Source organism: Symphalangus syndactylus, chromosome 24, assembly GCF_028878055.3.
Source record: "Symphalangus syndactylus isolate Jambi chromosome 24, NHGRI_mSymSyn1-v2.1_pri, whole genome shotgun sequence".
NCBI classification, from domain to species: domain Eukaryota; kingdom Metazoa; phylum Chordata; class Mammalia; order Primates; family Hylobatidae; genus Symphalangus; species Symphalangus syndactylus.
The window spans coordinates 59,097,923-59,118,392 of NC_072446.2; the positions used below are offsets into that span (position 1 = coordinate 59,097,923).

At 40.8% G+C, this 20,470-nt stretch overlaps 1 long non-coding RNA gene across 3 annotated transcripts in view; it reads left to right on the top strand.

Annotated features, from left to right (window-relative positions):
- The window catches only part of LOC129474651 (uncharacterized), a 43,531-nt gene extending 25,256 nt beyond the window's left edge, over positions 1-18,275 (top strand). The window contains exon 3 of one of the 3 annotated variants that reach the window (XR_008654602.2): positions 18,143-18,266. This is a non-coding gene — a long non-coding RNA (uncharacterized lncRNA). Of the gene's footprint in view, positions 1-15,719; positions 15,792-18,142 lie in introns of those variants that run through there. The other 2 variants (XR_010119465.1, XR_010119466.1) reach the window with 2 other exon arrangements.
- The last annotated feature ends 2,195 nt before the right edge of the window (positions 18,276-20,470 follow it).

Genomic DNA, 20,470 nt, shown 5'->3' on the forward strand with positions numbered 1-20,470 from the left:
CAACAAAGTTATCTCACAGGACAGAAACATGTTCTTACCTTATCTTTTTGTCTTTAAACATCATAGGATTATATATTTAACAGTCATCTCATCCATTTCCAGTTCTCAGGGGTCTCAAACCTAAACTCTTTCCTAGCATATGAGAACTTGTGCTATTGCATAACATTCCACATGCCATCAACATTGTGCAATTCTCACCAGTCTTAGTGCAGTCCCACATGCTGCAGAGTAAAAGCTACCTGTGGTTTGCTTGAAAGTTGAAGGTTATTCTTCTCAGTCAAGAGTTTTTAACTGCAAATAAGGTACCTGCTGCTTGAGTCAGGACTCTGTACAACAGCCAATAGTCTGGTGCTACTGTCAATGCTGGCCTGCACAGGGTCAGTCTTCCATAAAAATGATAAGCCAGGATTTCTCATGTGTATCTGAGCTTTATTTAGCTCCCTCAGACACTGTGGTTTTGTTTTCTGTTTGAAGAAGTGAAGGTCAAGCAGAAAGAATACATTTGTCTTGATAACCATTAGATAGAAAGCTAAAGTGGGTTTTAAGATCTGATTGAACTTGAAGAGAATAGAATGCATCTTTTCTAACACCACTTGCCAATATAAGGGGTTGTCAGCCTTTAGGCAGAGCAGCATTCATTTGCCTTTTCTGACAGCTTCAGTTTCCTGGGGATGATGAACTTTCCTCCACTCTGTGCAGTCTTGGTGGGATGGCAAACCCAATTGCTTGCACAGGCATGCCAATAGTTAATGGTGAGTTTGAAGACTTCTTTTGTTAGACCCTTCCTTTTGCTATCCTGGTGCAACCACGTGCATAGCTCATGTTCTGATGTTGGTAGAGAGGTTGCTTCATTCTCAGACTTTGAAACTTGAGTTGAGAGATGCAAGGAGGAAAGAAACTGCTGCAGCTCAATTCCTTGAGTGCTGTAGCCCTGGGAGGCTGTGGAGATGCTCCTGGAGGAGGCATTCTGATTTCCTGGGTCTCACCTCTTTCAAACCCAGTTCTTCAACTTTCTTCATCCTGGGAGCTGGGTCACACCCTGACAATACATTTTCCTTTAAAAAGCTAGCCAGAGTTGCTACCGTTATTTGCCACCAGACAATTAAAGAGAGCTGGTTGAATCCTTCAAAATAACGAGAAGACCCTTAAGTGGCTCCCAACTCAAAGAAAAGGATCCTCAATACCATGAAGCTTCAGAACCTGTGGTTGTATTCTGAGATTTTTGGAAATGTAAGACACAGACATCAACCTTTTAAGCTTTTTAATCACTGAAGTAGCTTCTGAGAAGGAAGAGAATCCTTGAAACATATAATTACTTACAAAGTATCTTAAACTAGAATTAACTAATTTCAAAGTATCACTTGAAAATGACTGCAATATGCACTTCGTGCCAGTTTATTTATATGTACATTATGTTTACTAATATAAATGATCAGAGTTCATGAATTTCTCTTGACTGTAGGTATAATTTTCTATCTTGGGACTTAAAAACAATAAAAAGTTAATGAAACACAACCCTAAATGACAGAGGCTTCTGAATGTGAAGTCACTACAAACATTTTTAAAGACCTGCCCTCTTTCTTAAAAGTTAAACACACAGTACCATATGATCCAGACAGTTCACTTCTAGATATTCACTCAAGCAAAATAATAGCATATGTCCATATAGTGTCTTGCACAATATGTTTATAGCAGCTTGATTTGTAGTAATGTAAAACCGGCAACAACCCAAATGTCCATTAACAGGTGACTGAACAAATAAATTGTAGTATATTCCTGCAATGGAATACCACTCAGCAATAAAAAAGGAGACAGGTATAGGAGCCAAGGGAAAGCTTCCCCTTTGCCCTCTGGAGGTTTGCTGGAAAATCAACATACAGAAGGCAGATTAATAGGAGGAATTGCATACAGATTTATTAACATGCATGAGGAGAACCATGGAGTGTTTACCCCAATCCCCCAAATGAGTTGAAGAAGCTTATATATGCTTTTCATAAGGGAGGGAGGATATGAGGAATGTAGACAATTCTCTTGCAGGACAGTAAGTGAGTATTAGGGAGAAAGAATGAACCAGGGAGACAGGAATTAACTTGTAAATGATTCTCTTTTGAATTTGAATGAGGCTGAGAGGCAGGCATTATCTTGTGGAACAAAATATATAAGATCTTAAAGAAAGGTAAGATGGTTGAGCTTTTATACCATCTTGAGGTTACAGAAAGAATAGGGCTTGGATGGTGGCAAGTGAGTTACGGGAGTGGGAGAAGAGGAGACGTGGCTAGCAAAGGTGGTCTCGTTATGTAGATGAAACCTCTCAGGTGGCAGCCCTCAGAGAGAATAGATGGTATAGGTTTCTTTCAGACTTTAAAGGTGTCAGCCTCTCAGTTCATCTTCCCTAGATTGGACAAGGGAGGACCTCAGAGAAAGCTTGGCTGCACCAATGCAGATTTTCTCTACAGATGCAAATCTCCCCCACAAAAGACAGCTTTTCAGCCATTTTTATATTTCCAGACCTCCTGAATAGCCATCTTGAAATACATCAGAGAAGCATATTCTGGGGTGTTAATGAAAAAACAGGCTCTGTAAAATATCTTAAAGAGGTTTATTTTGAGCTAATATGAGTGACCACAGCCCAGAGAAAACACAAATCCAAGAAACCTTGACTGGTCCTAAGGCAGTCAGGTTATAGTTTGGTTTTTCACATTTTAGGAAGAGAGGAATTGTGGGTAAAATTATACATCGATACATGGATAGCATTCATTGGTTTAGCCCACAGATATGGGACAACTCAAAGCTTACAAGTCATGCTAGTGGTGGCAGGTAGTCTAGTTATTGGTGGCAAATTCATACAGGTCTTCAGCAACCTCAACTCTCGCCTCTTCAGAAGAAAGAATTCGACTGGTGGATATAAGGCAGAAAAAGAGACCAAGGCAAGTTTTAGAGCAGGAATGAAAATTTATTAAAAAGCTTTACAGCAGGAATGAAAAGAAGTAAAGCACAATTAGGAGAGGGCCACGTGGGCACCTTGGAGGGCAAGTGCGGGGTTTGACCTTTTGGCTTGGGGTTTTATATGTTGCCACACTTCCAGGGTCTTGTGTGCCTTCTCCCCTGATTCTTCCCTTGGGGTGGGTTGTCTGCATGTGCAGTGCTTGCCAGCACTTGGGAGGGGAGCATGCACAGTGTGTTTCCCGGAGTTGTATGAATGCTTACTAGAGATGTTCTTCTCTTACCAGCTGTATTTCTTTAGGAGGTCATATACCAGTTACACTCTGCCATTTTGCCTCTTAACGTGCATGTGTGAGCCCACTCGCCCAACTCCTGAGATCTTATCAGGAAGCTGCTGATCACCAGTTTCGGGTTTTTCTTTTTATCTACAGGGAGACTGCCTTTCCCTGGCACTGGCTGCGACCAATTATTATTTTAGAGACAGTAAACAACTGCCTGACCATCACCTGATGATCGCCTGACATTCCTGGTTGGGGACAGGGGTGCTCTTCTGCCCTGCTTATGTCTGCCTACCTGCTATAACAGTCATGAGTGGATTTTAGGAAATCTTTAGTTAGCAATTGGTTGAAAGAGTTGTGCTTTGTCTAAAGACTTGAAGTCAATACAAAGGAATGCTTATGTTAAGATAAGGGGTCCTGCTGTCATGTGATGCTATACCGCAGTCAGGTTGGATATTAAGCTACATTGTATTGGGTTAATTTAAAAAAGTTCAACAAGATTTTTTGGTTTGTAGGGTGTGACTTAATCCTGGCCTTGCATTGCCTTAGGTCTTTTATACTTTGGTGTCTTACTGCCACAAAGAGTCCATTCTGTCAGTCTTGTGATCTCTACTGAAACATTAATGCTGGTCAGTTGTGTGTAAATTCCAAAAGAGAGGGGGTATAATGAAGTGTGTTCAACCTCCCTTCCCATCGTGACTGGGAATTCCATTTTTAAGTTTTTTCTGGGCTCCTCTTGGCCAAGAAAGGGTCTCTTCAGTTGGTTGCAGATGGGGCTTAGGATTTTGAGAAATATTTTGGTTTCCTTCACATGCAGGAACGTGGATAAATCTCAAAATAATTATGTTGAGGGACAAAAGCCAAACAAAAGGAGAGTACATACTGTATATACTCCTTTTATATATCATTCTAATATATATATCAAACTAATCTATGGTAACTGTAGCTGATCAATGGTTACTAGGGAGGGGGAAAGAGAAGACAAAGGGATGTAAGGAAACTTGTGGGTGACAGATTCATTCAATATCCTGATCATAGTGATGTTTTCACAGATGTATTAATATGTCAGACTATTCAAGTTATTCACTTTAAATGTGTGCAACTTATTGTATGCCAGTTATTCCTCAATAAAGCTATTGTAAGAATCTAGGTACTTGCCTGCCAGATTTGGTGCTAGATAATCTGGCAGGAATATGCAAAATACAATGCCAGCACTCAGAGAGATCTGAGACCATCTAATTCTGGGGTGGGGAGGGGGCAATTTTTTTTTATAAAGAGTAAATATTTCTGGCTTTGTGGGCCATATGATTTCTGTTACAATACTCATCTCTGCTGACATGGTACAGAAAAAAAAAGGTCACAGATAATATGTAAATAAATGAGAGTGGCTGTGTCCCAATAAAACTTTATTTATGAAAACAGGAAGTGGGCCAGATTTGGTCTATGGGCTTTAGTTTGGTGACTGTAATGTAGTTGAACACATTTATTATACAGAAACTAAGAGATGAATGCTATGTGGACAATAGCAACTTGTAAAAATCAGAAGTTACGTACTTCAATATTTTTTATCAACCTCTAGTTATAAAAATGTACATTAAAACTATATTAGGTCATATGCCAAAATATCACTCCACAGATTGGCAGTGGCAATGGGAAATGCATCTTTATGATAGAGAAATCCATAAGCCTCTACCTTAACCAATAACAGCATTTATCACAAATAGTGGGACCATCTGATTTTATATGCCTCCTGATGTAATGCAAAATGAATTAGGCAGCAACATTGATGGAGAATTATTACCAACAATGTTTAATATCTTTGTAATTTAATCAAGCCTTTGGATTTTCTTTCTAGCCTGTAAGACATACAAGGGAAATAGGAACAAATTAAATACCTTGAAGAGACAATGAGAGAAATCTAGAATAAGAGACATGCCACAAGATAGCTGGCTTGATCTCTTAAAGAAGTAAATGCTATGGGGAAAAACCATATGTGAGGAAGATCATGCTAGATTAAATATTTGTTGACTTCTGGTTTGAAAAAATATTTCTAGAAAAGATATTTTAGGTAATATTGTGGTTTGAATGTGTCTCCCAAATTTCATGTGTTAGAAATTTAATCCCCAGATCCACATATTAATGATATTTGGAGGTGGGGACTTCGAGAGTTAATTAGGATTAGATAAGGTCATCAGGGTGGGACCCCATGATGAGACTGGTGGCTTTATAAGAAGAGGACAAGAGATCTGAGCTGGCATACTCTTGCCCTCTCTCCATGTGATACCCTTCACCATGTTATGATATAGCAAGACAGCCCTCACCAGGTGCTGGTGCCATGCTCTTAGACTTCCCAGTCTCCAGAAATGTGGGCTAAATAAACTTCTACTCTTTATAAATGATCCAGTCTGTGATATTATGTTATAGCAACATAAAACAGACTAAGACATGTAAAAATGGAGAAATATGACTATAGTCTAGTTATCTAATCAAGATAATATTAATATTACCTAGTTTAGATAATACTATTAAATGATTGTGGATTTTCTTACGTAGAATAATAATATTGTGGCTTTGTAGGAGAAAATTCTTATCTTAGAAAACAAATGACAAAATACTTAGAGAAAATGTTTCATGAAGTCAGCTACTAAAATATATATATAAAGAAATAGGGGCTGAGCACAGTGGCTCACGCCTGTAATCCCAGCCTGTAATCCCAGCCTCATGCCTGTAATCCCAGCTTTGGGAGGCCAAGGCGGGCAGATGATGAGGTCAGGAGATCGAGACCATCCTGGCTAACATGGTGAAACCGCACCTCTACCAAAAATACAAAAAATTAGTCAGGCATGGTGGCAGGCACCTGTAGTCCCAGCTACTCGGGAGGCTGAGGCAGGAGAATGGTGTAAGCCTGGGAGGCGGAGCTTGCAGTGAGGCAAGATTGTGCCACTGCACTCTAGCCTAGGTGACAGGGCGAGACTCCGTCTCAAAAAAAAAGAAAAAAGAAAAAAGAAATAAAACAAATATGGAAATAGGTTAATAATTGCTGAGTCCAGGTGGTGGGGTTATATGTGCTCATTGTATTTCTCTTTTGACTTTCTGTATATTTAAATGTTTTTATAAGAAAAAGTTGAGAAAATTGTTTTATTTGATGATATGCCTTGAGAGGAGAATATTCTTATATACACATGTTTAAATTATGATAATTGTCCTTTTTAATCAAGACAATAAAAAGAAGGTGAGAGAATATTCTATTACAGGATAAATTAAGAGCTTTATTTATTTATTTTTATTTTTATTTTTATTTTTACTTTAACTTCCAGGATACATGAGCAGAACATGCATGATTGTTACATAGGTATATGTGTGCCGTGGTGGTTTGCTGCACCTATTGAGCCATTCTCTAGGTTCCCTCCCCTTACCCCCCACCACCCAACAGGTCCTGGTATGTATTGTTCCCCTCCCTGTGTCCATGTGTTCTCGTATTTCAACTCCCACTTATGAGTGAGGACATGTGGTGTTTGGTTTTCTGTTCCTGTGTTAGTTTGTTGAGAATGATGGCTTCTGGCTTTATCCATGACCTTGCAAAGGACATGATCTCATTAATTTTTGTGGCTGCATAGTATTCCATGGTGTACCACATTTTCTTTATCCAGTCTATCATTGATGGACATTTGGATTGGTTCCAGTGCTGCAATAAACATATGTATGCATGTGTCTTTATAGCAGAATGATTTATATTCCTTTGGGTAAATACCCAGTAATGGGATTGCTGGGTCAAATGGTATTTCTGGTTCTAGATCATTGAGGAATTGCCACACCACCTTCCACAATTGTTAAACTAATTTATATTCCCACCAACAGTGTAAAAGCGTGCCTATTTCTCCACAGCCTCACCAGCATCTATTGTTTCTTGACTTGTTAATAATCACCCTTCTGACTGGCATGAGATGGTATCTGATTGTAGTTTTCATTTGCATTTCTGTAATGATCAGTGATGTTGAGCTTTTTTACATATGTTTCTTGGCTGCATAAATGTCTTCTTTGGAGAAGTGTCTGTTCATATCCTTTGCCCAGTTTTTGATGGGGTTGTTTGTTTTTCTCTTGTAAATTTGTTTAAGTTCCTTGTAGATTCTGGATGTTAGACCTTTGTCAGATGGATAGATTGCAAAAATTTTCTCCCATTCTGTACATTGCCTGTTTACTCTGATAATAGTTTATTTTGCTGTGCAGAAGCTCTTTAGTTTAATTAGATCCCATTTGTCAATTTCAGCTTTTGTTGCAATTGCTTTTGGCATTTTCATTGTGAAGTCTTTGCCCATGCCTATGTCCTGAATGGTATTGCCTAGGTTTTCTTCTAGGGTTTTTATGGTTTTTGGTCTTACATGTAAGTCTTTAATCCATCTTGAGTTAATTTTTGTATAAGCTGCAAGTAGGGGGTCCAGTTTCAGTTTTCTGCATATGGCTAACCAGTTTTCCCAACACCATTTATTAAATAGGGAATCCTTTCCCCATTGCTTGTTTTTGTCAGGTTTGTCAAAGATCAGATGGTTTTAGATGTGTGGCATTATTTCTGAGGCCTCTGTTCTGTTCCACTTGTCAATATATCTGTTTTGGTAGCAGTACCATGCTGTTTTGGTTACTGTAGCCTTGTAGTATAATTTGAAGTCAGGTAGCATGATGCCTCCAGTTTTGTTCTTTTTGCTTAGGATTGTCTTGGCTGTACGGGCTCATTTTTGGTTCCATATGAAATTTAAAGTAGTTTTTTCTAATTCTGTGAAGAAAGTCAGTAGTAGCTTGATGGAGATAGCATTGAATCTATAAATTACTTTAGGGAGTATGGCCACTTTCACAATATTGATTCTTCCTATCCATGAGCATAGAATGTTTTTTCCATTTGTTTGTGGACCCTCTTATTTCCTTGAGCAGTGGTTTGTAGTTGTCCTTGAAGAAGTCCTTCACATACCTTGTAAATTTTATTCCTAGGTATTTTATCCTCTTTGTAGCAATTGTGAATGGAAGTTCACTCATGATTTGGCTCTCTGTTTGTCTATGGTGTATAGGAATGCTTGTGATTTTTGCACATTGATTTTGTATCCTGAGACTTTGCTGAAGTTGCTTATCAGCTTAAGGAGATTTGGGGCTGAGACGATGGGGTTTTCTAAATATACAATCATGTCATCTACAAACAGAAACAATTTGACTTCTCTCTTCCCATTTGACTATCCTTTGTTTCTCTTGACTGATTGCCCTGGCCAGAACTTCCAATACTATGTTGAATAGGAGTGGTGAGAGAGGGCATCCTGTCTTGTGCCATTTTTCAAAGGGAATGCTTCCAGCTTTTGACTGGATATGGCTATGGGTTTGTCATAGATATGATATTGGCTGTGGGTTTGTCATAGATATACCTCTTATTATTTTGAGATATGTTCCATCAATACCTAGTTTATTGAGAGTTTTTAACATTAAGGGATGTTGAATTTTATTGAAGACCTTTTCTGCATCTATTGAGATAATCATGTAGTTTTTGTCTTTCATTCTGTTGATGTGATAGATTATGTTTATTGATTTGCATATGTTGAACCAGCCTTGCATCCCAGGGATGAAGCTGACTTGATCGTGGTGGATAAGTTTTCTGATGTGCTGCTGGATTTGGTTTGCCAGTATTTTATTGAGAATTTTTGCATCAATGTTCATCAGGGATATTGGCCTGCAGTTTGTTTTGTTGTTGTTATATCACTGCCAGGTTTTGGTGTCAGGCTGATGCTGGCTTCCTAAAATGAGTTAGGGCGGAGTCCCTCCTTTTCAATTGTTTGGAATAGATTCAGAAGGAATGGAACCAGCTCCTCTTTATACCTCTAGTAGAATTCAGCTGTGAATCCATCTGGTCTTGGGCTTTTTTTTTGGGTTGGTAGGCTATTAATTACTGCCTCAACTTCAGAGCTTGTTATTGGTCTATTCAGGAGTTTCACTTCTCCCTGGTTTAGTCTTGGGAGGGTGTATGTGTCTAAGAATTTATTCATTTCATCTAGAGTTTCCAGTTTATTTGCATAGAGGTATTTATAGTGTTCTCTGATGGTAGTTTGTATTTCTCTAGGGTCTGTGGTGCTATCCTCTTTATCTTTTTTTTATTGTGTCTATTTCATTCTTCTCTCTTTGCTTCATTATTAGTCTAGCTAGCAGTCTGTCTATTTTGTTAATTTTTTCCAAAAACAGCTTCAGGTTTCATTTATTTTTTGGAGGGTTTTTCTTGTCTCTATCTCCTTTGATTCTGCTCTGATCTTAGTTATTTCTTGTGTTCTGGTAGCTTTTGGATTTGTTTACTCTTGCTTCTCTAGCTCTTTTAATTGTGTTGTTAGGGTGTCGATTTGAGATCTTTCTAGCTTCCTGATGTGGGCATTTAGTGTTATAGATTTCCATGTTAACACTGCTTTAGCTGTTTCCCAGAGATTCTGGTACATTGTCTCTTTGTTCTCATTGGTTTCAAAGAACTTATTGATATCTGCCTTGATTTCGTTGTTTACCCAGGAGTCATTCAGGAGCAGGTTGTTCAATTTCCAAGTAATTGTGTGGTTTTGAGTGAGTTTCTTAGTCCTGTTCTAATTTGATTGCACTGTGATCTGAAAGACTGTTTGTTATGATTTCAGTTCTTTTGCATTTTCTGAGGAGCATTTTACTTCCAATTGTGTTGTTGATTTTAGAGTAAGTGCCATGTGGCACTGAAAAGAATGTATATTCTGTTGATTTGGGTGAAGAGTTTTGTAGATATCTATTAGGTACACTTGATCAAGAGCTGAGTTCAAGTCCTGAATATCCTTGTGAATTTTCTGTCTCGTTGATCTGTCTAATATTGACAGTGGGGTGCTAACGTCTTCCACTATTATTGTGTGGGAATCTAAGTCTCTTTGTAAGTCCCTAAGAACTTGTTTTATGAATCTGGGTGCTCCTGTATTAGGTGCATATGTATTTAGGATAGTTAGCTCTTCTTGTTGAATTGATCCCTTTACCATTATGTAGTGCCCTTCATCTCTTTCAGTCTTTGTTGGTTTAAAGACTGTTTTGTCACAGACTAGCATTGCAACCCCTGATTTCTTTTGCTTTCCATTTGCTCAGTAAATTTTTCTCCATCCCTTTATTTTGAGTGTATGTGTGTCGTTGCATGTGAAATGGGTCTCCTGAATACAGCACACCAAAGGTTCTTGACTCTTTATCTAATTTGCCAGTCTGTATCTTTTAATTGGGGCATTTGGCCCATTTTCATTTAAGGTTAATATTGTTATATGTAAATTTGATCCTGTCATCATGATGCTATCTAGTTATTTTGCACACTAGTTGATGCAGTTTCTTCATAGTGTCATTGATCTTTATATTTTGGTGTGTTTTTGCAGTGGCTGGTACTTGCTTTTCCTTTCCATATTTAGCGCTTCCTTTAGGAGCTCTTGCAAGGCAGGCTTGGTGGTGATGAAATCCCTCAGCATTTGCTTGTCTGGAAAAGATTTTATTTCTTCTTTGCTTATGAAGCTTAGTTTGGCTGGATATGAAATTTGTGTTGAAAATTCTTTTCTTTAAGAATGTTGAATATTGGCCCCTACTCTCTTCTGGCTTGTAGGGTTTCTGCAGAGAGGTCTGCTGTTAGTCTGATGGGCTTCCCTTTGTAGATGACCTGGCCTTTCTCTTTGGCTGCCCTTAACATTTTTTCCTTCATTTCAACCTTGGAGAATCTGATGATTATGTATCTTGGGGTTGATCTTCTTATGAAGTATCTTAGTGGTATTCTCTGTATTTCCTGAATTTGAATGTTGGCCTGTCTTGCTAGGTTGGGGAAGTTCTTCTGGATAATATCCTGAAGTGTGTTTTCGAGCTTGTTTCCATTCTCCCCATCTCCTTCAGGTACTCCAATCAATCGTAGGTTCAGTGTTTTTACATAGTTCCATATTTCTCGAAGGCTTTATTTGTTCCTTTCCATTTTTTTTCTCTATTCTTGTCTACATGCCTTATTTCAGCAAGATGGTCTTCAAACTCTGATATACTTTTTTCTGCTAGGTCGATTTGGCTATTGATACTTGTGTATGCTTCACAAAGTTAACATGCTGTGTTTTTCAGCTCCATCAGGTCATTTATGTTCCTCTCTAAACTGGTTATTCTAGTTAGCAGCTCCTCTAACATTTTATCAAGGTTCTTAGCTTCTTTGCATTGGATTAGAACATGCTCCTTTAGCTCGGCAGAGTTTGCTATTACCCATCTTCTGAAGCCTACTTCTGTCAATTCATCCATCTCATCCTCTGTCCAGTTCTGCCCCCTTCCTGGAGAGACATTGCAATCATTTGGAGGAGAAGAGGAGCTCTGGCCTTTTGGGTTTTCCGCATTTTTTCATTGATTCTTTCTCATCTCATGAGTTTGTCTGGTTTTGATCTTTGAAGCTGCTGACCCTTGGATGGGGTTTTGTGGGGACTTTTTTTGTTGTTGATACTGTTGTTGCTTTCTGTTTGTTTGTTTTTCTTTCAATGGCCAAGTCCCTTTTCTGAAGGGCTGGTGTGGTTTGCTGGGGGTTTACTTTAGGCCCTATTCATTTGGTTTGCTCCTGTGCTTGGAGATATCACTCAAGGAGGCTAGAGAACAACAAAGGTGGGTGCCTGCTCTGGGATCTCTGACCTCCAGAGGCAGCAACCTGATGCCAGTAGGATCACTCCTGAATAGGGTGTCTGACAACCCCTATTGGGTGGCACGGGGAACAGGACTCATTTAACAAAGTACTTTGACGGTCCCTTGGTGAAGGGGGTGTGCTTTGCTGTGGGGAAACCCATTCATCTGGGCTGCCCAGATTCTTCAGAACTAGCAGGAGGAAAGGCTGTCTTCTGGTCTGCAGATAACTGCAACCACTCCTCCCACTAGGGCCTCAGAGTTCTGTCCCTGAGTCCCTAGCTGGAGTTGTTGGAGTTCCTGCAGGGAGGCCCTGCCCAGTGAGAAGGGATGAGTCAGGGTCAGGCCTGAAGAGGCACTCTGGCTGTAGTCTGCCACAGCTGGTGTGTTGGGCTATGGGGGACACCTCTTAGGACCAAGCTATCCAGCCTCCCTGGCTCCAGCAGAGGAAAAGTACAGCCTGGAGCTGTAGAGATGGATGATGCCCTTCCTTTGTCTAGGGAGCTTAGTGTGTCAGGCAGCTCTCAGTCCTAGTGCTGGCTGCTGCCCTTCTCCCGAGGAGCTCAAATGGCTTAGACAGCAGGCAGCTGCAGTTGTGGTGCTGGTCATCTCTCTGGCAGAAACTCAGCAGGCTTAAGTGGATTCTAGCTGAGAGGCTGAGAGACTGTTGAGGATCTGCATGGTTCCAGGGTTGGGACCCTAGGCCCCGGTGGCACGGGTTCAAGAGTGGGATCTTCCAATACATGGGTTGCACAGTTCCGTGGAAAAAGCACAGTTTCCCTGGCTTCCCTGGCTGGGTAGCATGCTCACTCACCACCTCCCTTGGCTGGGGAGTGGGGGCTCCCCTGCCCTGTGTGCCTCTCAGGTGGGCAGCTGCACCACACTGCTCTTCCTTCCTCTCCACAGGTAATGCCAGTCACCTAGTCTGTTCTGATGAGAGAACCTGGTTACCTCAGTTGCTGGTGCAAGATTCACACGCTATTATGGTTTTTTTCAATGGGAGCCTTTGATCTCCATTGCTTCTAGTTGGCCATCTTGGCCCCGCCCCCAATTAAGAGCTTTTTATATTTTTTTTTTTGAGAAGGAATCTCGCTCTTTCACCCAGGCTGGAGTGCAGTGGTGCAATCTCGGCTCACTGCAGGCTCCACCCCCTGGGGTTCACGCCATTCTCCTTACTCAGCCTCCCGCGTAGCTGGGACTACAGGCGCCTGCCACCTCACCCGGCTAATTTTTTGTATTTTTAGTAGAGACGGGGTTTCACCGTATTAGCCAGGATGGTCTCGATCTCCTGACCTCGTGATCCGCCCGCCTCGACCTCCCAAAGTGCTGGGATTGCAGGCGTGAGCCACTGCACCCGGCCAGAGCTTTTTAACATTAAACTCTCTATCATATATTTTCACATAGGCAATTAAAAGAAGAAAAATAATTTTTCAAAAGGAAAACAGTTGTCACAGACCTTTAGTGAAGATGCACATTTGAATGACCAGGGAAATTCTAAAACACATTTATTGCGGCTTTAATATTTGCTACAAGGACAGAATTCATTTTAGAAAACCCTTGTATTCTATAACTGTGGCACTTTTGTAGACTAGAAAAATAACTATAAAATCTCCAGGCACAGAAAAAGAATAAATTCTAATGTTTTCAAATATCCCATGTAAGACATGATACAACGTTTGAAGAAGAAAAACGATCTCCCAGTATTAGGGAAGTAGAAAGGTGGTGGGTGGAACCAGCCACAGTCATGACTCAGGTGGCCTTGGCTGCTGCTTAGAATTTCTGGATATTTGTGCTCTGTGCCTAATGACCACAGTGTCTTAGGCTGCGTACCTTTTACCTGTTTTTTCACTGTATATCAACTAATTATTGAGTAAGAAATAGGACAAATCTCTGTAAATTTTATCTATTAGAGCCTGACTCTAGGAAAGAAGCACCCCCTTCACAATCCCCTTCACAATCACAATTCCTGAGAATAGCACCTCTGTGTGCATGAGGGCTTTCTGTAGCCCTGAGAGTCCAAGTGTGGGGCTCACTGGGAATGCTGGAGAGCTAATGCTCCCTAGGAACAGCTTCTAAACAGTAACTGGCAGGAGTCAGTAGGTTAATACCCCAGATCCTTTGCACTTGGTTGGACAGCTCTCAGGCATGTTCTATATTGTCTCCCAGAGGTCACCATCAGGACTGATTCCTGGTTGCCCACAGCGACAGTGTGCTGAATACAAACTCTTCCTTGGCCTCCTTCTCTTTCCTGTCTCACTCCCCACCTCTCTTACCAGTGCTGCCTGGGATCACCTGCTAAATAAGCTACTTGAATTCACTTTTATGTAGGCAAGTATTCTTTTTGGAGATCAACCCAAGATAAGACTTGCAGGCTCCAGAACCGCTGATGACATAGGCACCTACATGGACCAAATACACAGCCCTTTCATATGATGCAGGTACATCAAGGTTAAATTTGGATTAAAGTGATGTATTAGTCCATTCTCACACACTGGAAAGATACTACGGGAGACTGGGTAATTTATAAAGGAAACAGGTTTAGTTGACTCGGTTCTACATGGCTGGGGAGGCCTCAGGAAACCCATGATCATGGTGGAAGAGGGAACAAGGACCCTCCTCACATGGCAGCAGGAGAGAGAGAAGAACGAAGGAGGAATTTCCAAACACTTATTAAACTATCAGATCTCATGAGAACTCACTCACTATCACAAGAACAGCATGGGAGAAACTGCCCCCCAACCCCCGATCCAATCACCTCCCTTCCTTGACACATGGGGATTACAGGTCTCTTCCTAGACATGTGGGAATTACAATTCAAGATGAGATTTGGGTGGGGACACAGAGCCAAACCATATCAAGTGATAAGCCACGTTTAGCCTCTATTAACAGGAGTGAACCTATTATCCCAGCACTTTGGGAGGCCAGGGCTGAAGGATCACCCGAGTCTAGGAGTTTGAGACCATCCTGGCCAACATAGTGAAACTGTCTCTACAAAAAAAAAAAAAAAAAAAAGAAAGTGAAGAAGAAGAAGAAGAATTATTACCTGGGTGTGGCAGTGTGGACCTGTAGTCCCACCAACTTTGAAGGATCCCTTGAGCCCAGGAGTTCAAGGCTGTAATAAGCTATGTTTGTGCCACTGTACTCCAGGCTGGGTGAGAGAGCAAAACCCTCTCTCTATTAAAAAGAAAATAACAAAAGACTAGTTTGGTTCTGTTCCTACCTAATCACCATTTTCTTGTTGAGCTTTCTTACCTTCATCTGAATTAACATGTGCTTTACTGATGTCTTTTAATTGAATTTTTTTTATAACTTTGAATTTAGGGTGACTATTGACTGTTCATAGTGAATTTTTTTAAGATATAAACTTCACAGGAATTTATGGTGAGTAAAGTAAAATATAGCCTGAACCCCTATGCCCTGGGCCTTTTATATATGCATATTCATATAGCAAGTAGCAAGAGTAAGCACAGAGCAATCAAACACCATAGCAAGCACAAAACCAATAGCTGACTTAGAAAGAACCCTTGGATTTTTATGCTCTGGGTTTCATTCAATTCACAGTGATATTTTTTAGCCCTTAGTGATACAACCAAATTAACACATGTCTACAGTGTCTGGTAGAAACCATTGGTTGGACCAAGGTGAGAGAGAAGTCAGGAAGGAAGGAAGGAGGGAAGGAAGGAAGGAAGAAAGGAAGGAAGGAAGGAAGGAAGGAAGGAATGAAGGAAGGAAGGGAAAGGGAGGAAAAATCCAAAGAACGCAAAGAAAAGCAAGTCTTGGGAAGTAAATAAGTTGCAAGTATTCGCTTACAGAATCCTTGCTACATCTGTATAAAATTATTATTATTATCATCCTATTTTATAGGTGAGGAAACCAAGGCACAAAATTTTTTAAAAATGATCCAAGCTGTAAGACCTAATAAGAAGCAAAGCCAGGATTTGGACCAAAACAGCCTGACTACAAAGCTACACTGCACACCCTGAAGGTGGAAGAGAGCAGTTTCCATGTCTATGTTAAGCTAAGCCCAGAAATCTCAGTTACTTAGCAACCCCTTTTTGTGGGTCAAGGTTAGGTAAAATTTTCTTTCTACTTTCATGAAGAAAGTTTGGAAAGGAAATTAAGGATGCCAGTGTCAGAAAACTAGGACTAAACTCTGTTATTTTGGTTATCATGGAGAGTTGAGAAATTCTAAATTACATGAAGCCACCAAGTCCTGAAAATATTCAAGCAGTCCTAGGAAGCATACCCAATGTGAGGAAGAGCTAAGGACTCCTCCTAACAGCCATGGAGAAGCCATGATGGAAGCAGATTCTCCAGCCCCTGTTAAACCTTCCAATGATTGCACCCACAGGTGACAGTTTGAACTGCAACCTCCTGAGACCATGAGCCAGAACTGTCCATTTAAGCCACTCCCAAATTTCTGATTCACAAAGACTGTGAGGCAATAAATATTTATTGTTTTAAGCCACTAACAGTGTGGTAATCTCCTGTGCAGCATTAGTTAACTAATATAGATTTTGGTGCTGAGAGTGGAGTTTGAACCTGTGTTAATTTGCTATTGTTGGCATAGCAAAGTACCACAGAGTAGGTGGTTTAAAGAAGAAAGATCTATTTTCTCACAATTCTGGAGGCTAGGAACCTGAGATCAAGGTGTCAGCAGATCGGTTCCCTCTGAGGCCTCCCTCCTTGGCTTGCAGATGGCCGCCCGCCCCCGGTGCCTTCCCAAGATCTGCCTTCTGTGTGTCTGTATCATAATCTCCTCTTCTCGTAAGGTCACCAGTCATATTAGATTAGTGTTGTCAAACGCCAGGGGTTTGGCCTAGGTCCGGTTGCTCACCACAAAGAAAGCCGATCACTGAGAAAATGAGCGTTGCCAAGGAAGAAAGGCTTTATTGCAGGTGACATCAGCCAGGAGATGGGGGGCAAGTCTCAAATCTGTTTCTCCAACCAATTAAAGTTAAGGGTTTATACAAGAGTCGGTCAACAGACAGCAGGTGCTCAGACAAGGGACCTGGCGTCTTATTGTCTGGACACAGTGATCTAGGAAGTTTCAGTTTTTTGATAGTATCTGGGAGGAAAACTGGATTGGTTTCTCTAGGACCCACCCTAATTACTTCATCTTAACTTACTAATCTTTTTAAAGACTGATTCTCCAAGTACAGTCATATTCTGAAGTACACAGAGTCAGGATTTCAACATATGAATTTTGAAAGAACAAAATCTAACCCCTAACAGAACCCATTCCATCTCTACCACTTACCAAATGTCAGATATTAAAGAAGTTTTGTGATTTTCTCTATAAAATGTAAATGATAATACCCAACTGTGAGGACTGTTTTGGATATTTACGTTTAAGTCACTCAATACTGCGTCTCGCACATAATAGGTGAGCTATAAGTATTTGCTGACACTGACACTCAATGAAACAGCACTCTGTCAACCCATTTTAAAGCATCTGATTGTGAAGCCCACTGCAAACCTTGTTAAACCAATCTCTTCCTTTTAAACTAGACTAGTGAAATTTTACTGTGCATTTTTCCATGTGTTTAATTGCATAGAGGAAGGATTAATGGAAATAAACCTTAGAGGTAGAAAATAATTAGAAAATTTTTGCCAAGAAAAAAATGTTGTTGCTTTAATTTAAATTTTAATTTAGCTCTGTGGAAAGGGCTTTTGCTTTCTCTTATTTGAATTTTATTTTAATAATTCACAGGCGGTGCTGTTGACGTGCTCTCATGACCAACCTCAAATTTAATTTATTTTCACCAGCCCAAAGCACAGATGCCTGCTATTATCATGGCTGCTGCTGTGCTCAATTGGTTCTTGCAATAGATGAACATAGAAATAAATTGGCTTCAGAGGGTTTTCTCTGCCATGTTTTATACCCTACTGTGACTCAAGAGATGATAACTTTTATAAAAATTTTGTACAATTTATATAGTTAATTAAAACAGAACTGAGCTGGGCACAGTGGCTTGCACCTGTAATCCCAGCACTTTGGGAGACCGAGGCAGGAGAATCACTTATGCCCTGGAGTTCAAGACCAGCCTGGGCAAACATAGTGAGACCCATCTCTACAAAAAATGTAAAAATATTAACTGGGTGTGGTGGCATGCACCTGTAGTCCCAGCTACTTGGGAGCTGAAGTGGGAATATTGCTTGAGCCCAGGAGTTTGAGGCTGCAGCGAGCCATGATTGTGCCACAGCACTCCAGCCTGGGTGACAGAGTGAGACTTGATTTCAAAAGAAAAATAAAAAACCTGGATGCTTATCTCTCTCACTTCTAGGTTGCTGACTTCTTAGGTGTGACCACAAATGAAGTGACCTGGCCTGAGGGTCCATTTCTTCCAGAAGGAATCCATATGAAAGAAGTAACTGCCCTCAGCAACAACTTTTATAAATAAGACTGACACACACACACACACACACAAAGCTTGCTAATTATTTTTTAAAGGATTACAACAAAAGTCCTATGGTATTTTTTCTTACATATTTTGTACCATATAAAATGAAGTGAGGGAAAGTGCCCAGTGTGGAGTTCTGTGGTTTCTCCTGCATCCCACTAGGCTAACTGGGAGCACCACAGAGAGCATAATTTTGAGTTAGCAGAAATGGGAAGACCTAGGTAAATTTAGTGTTGTGGAGAGGAAATAATGTAAAGAGCTCCCATCTTCCTTCACTTGAGAGTGTGGGGCTGGGCTGGGGGACAATGTGAGAGAAGGCGGAAGAGTAGTAAAAGCTTGGAGCAGCTGCATTGCAGAATGGAATGATAGGGAGCACTGAGGACAAGAGAAACGATTACTGAGCAGCATGGTAGCGCTGGTGATGTTGGAAGGCTTATTTTTAGAAGGCCGCCAAGCAGTTGAGGAGGGGAGATTTCCCTCGACAACTTGGTGTAGGATTGGGCCCACATTAAAGGAGGCAGGGCAGAAGCAGAGCTTACAACGAGGGAGCAAGAATGGCCAGAGTTGAAGATCCTGGTTGCAGAGCTTTGACCCTCTCTCCTGTGTGGCACTTGGTGAAGTCGGGGATGGTTTTAATGGAGAACATGTGCTAACCTTTCTCATTCCCCAGGTGTGAGAGCCGTTATGCCATGAACAACAGCATCACATATTGGCTGAGCCAAGCCTCCCCGATTGGGCATCGGTGGTTTTCTGAGCTAACATCACTGCTACTTTGCCTCACGTGTACAACTCTAAGTTCAAAACCTATCTTTCTTGTTCAGTGACTCCATTTTTAGCAACTTGATGCACTTACTTGAGAACTTGAGGAATGGAGAATCTTGAGGTCAAAGAAGGCTAAAGTGATCATGTGGAGCAGGCATCCCCCACCTCCTCTTTTCTCCACCAATCACAATAACATGCTAGGATAAAGAAAGAAAGAAATTAGAAAGTGATCTAATACAACCTTGAGTGAGGCACTCTTTGAGCCTCAGTTTTCTTTCCTATAAAATGCAAAATTTAGTTAATAGCAATAGCCTATTCCTAGAGAGGGTGATTATTCAATGGCATATAAAGCACTTGGCACTATTGCAGCACACTTAGTTGGTGCTCAATAAATGGTTGCTATGTACTAGGTAATGACCAGACAATGTGCACTGTATAACGTTTTGTGCAATTTATGTTGTCTTTGCCTGTGTTCTGCAAAAGCAAATTCTGAGACAACAGCTTATCAACATAGCTGAAAACTCCTGCATTAGGGAGTACAGTTCCAGGGAAGCAGAAGTGAGGGAAAGGAGTAGGGCAGAGAAGACAACAGAGCGAGTATGAGTGAGGGCACCATAGAGATGGCCACTGCTTCATAATAAAACCAGCTAACTGTACTATTTCATGGATTCCGCTTCTGAGAGGCCTTAAGGGCTACTGAGTCTCAAGACAGTCTGTTGGCAGGGTGGCAAACGAATAAGAGGAGAATTTATCCACTAGCTTCATCTCCCACTGATCAAAAGTCTACCCCCTCAGGCATTCACTTTTCTGCACCTTGCCATGCACCCCTGTGAGTGCCAGGCAGGTCTTGATGTATCTTAAGCCTCAGTGGCAAGATGGAAGACAGCTCTGTATTGAAGACAAGAGGCTCAAGCTGTGGGCTTGAGACAAGGGACTGCCAGGCAGCTCCTGCACAATGTCTGCTGTGGCACTGACAGTGATGAGAATCTACCTAAAGTTGCTCTCCAAAGTGAAAGCCAGGAAGCAAGAGTCCTGGAGACAGGTGAGCCTGAGATGATCTGAAGAGAAGCTAAAAGTTCCTGGCACACCTAGGGGAACCTCTTTTGAATATATTGAATTATATCTTTCTACTTAAATATCTGGGAAATGAAGATATAGCTCCAACCTTCAGGAGTTCCTAACATTCAAGCTTTCTTTTACTTGGCAGGTGTCCTAAAGTGTATCAAAAAGCTGTTGGTAAAAACACCAAGATTTAAGTACTAGAGTGATGCTTAACAAATCAAATATTTTGTAAGAAAAAATCTCTACTACGAATAATTGCCCTTTAACCATTCTATTGCGATATGTTGGATTTTCTACTGAGAAATGCTCTTGCACAATATCTTTCTTTTTTAGACTATTTTGATTCAGTTGGCTATTAGATTCTGTTGCATTGGGAATTCTTAGCAT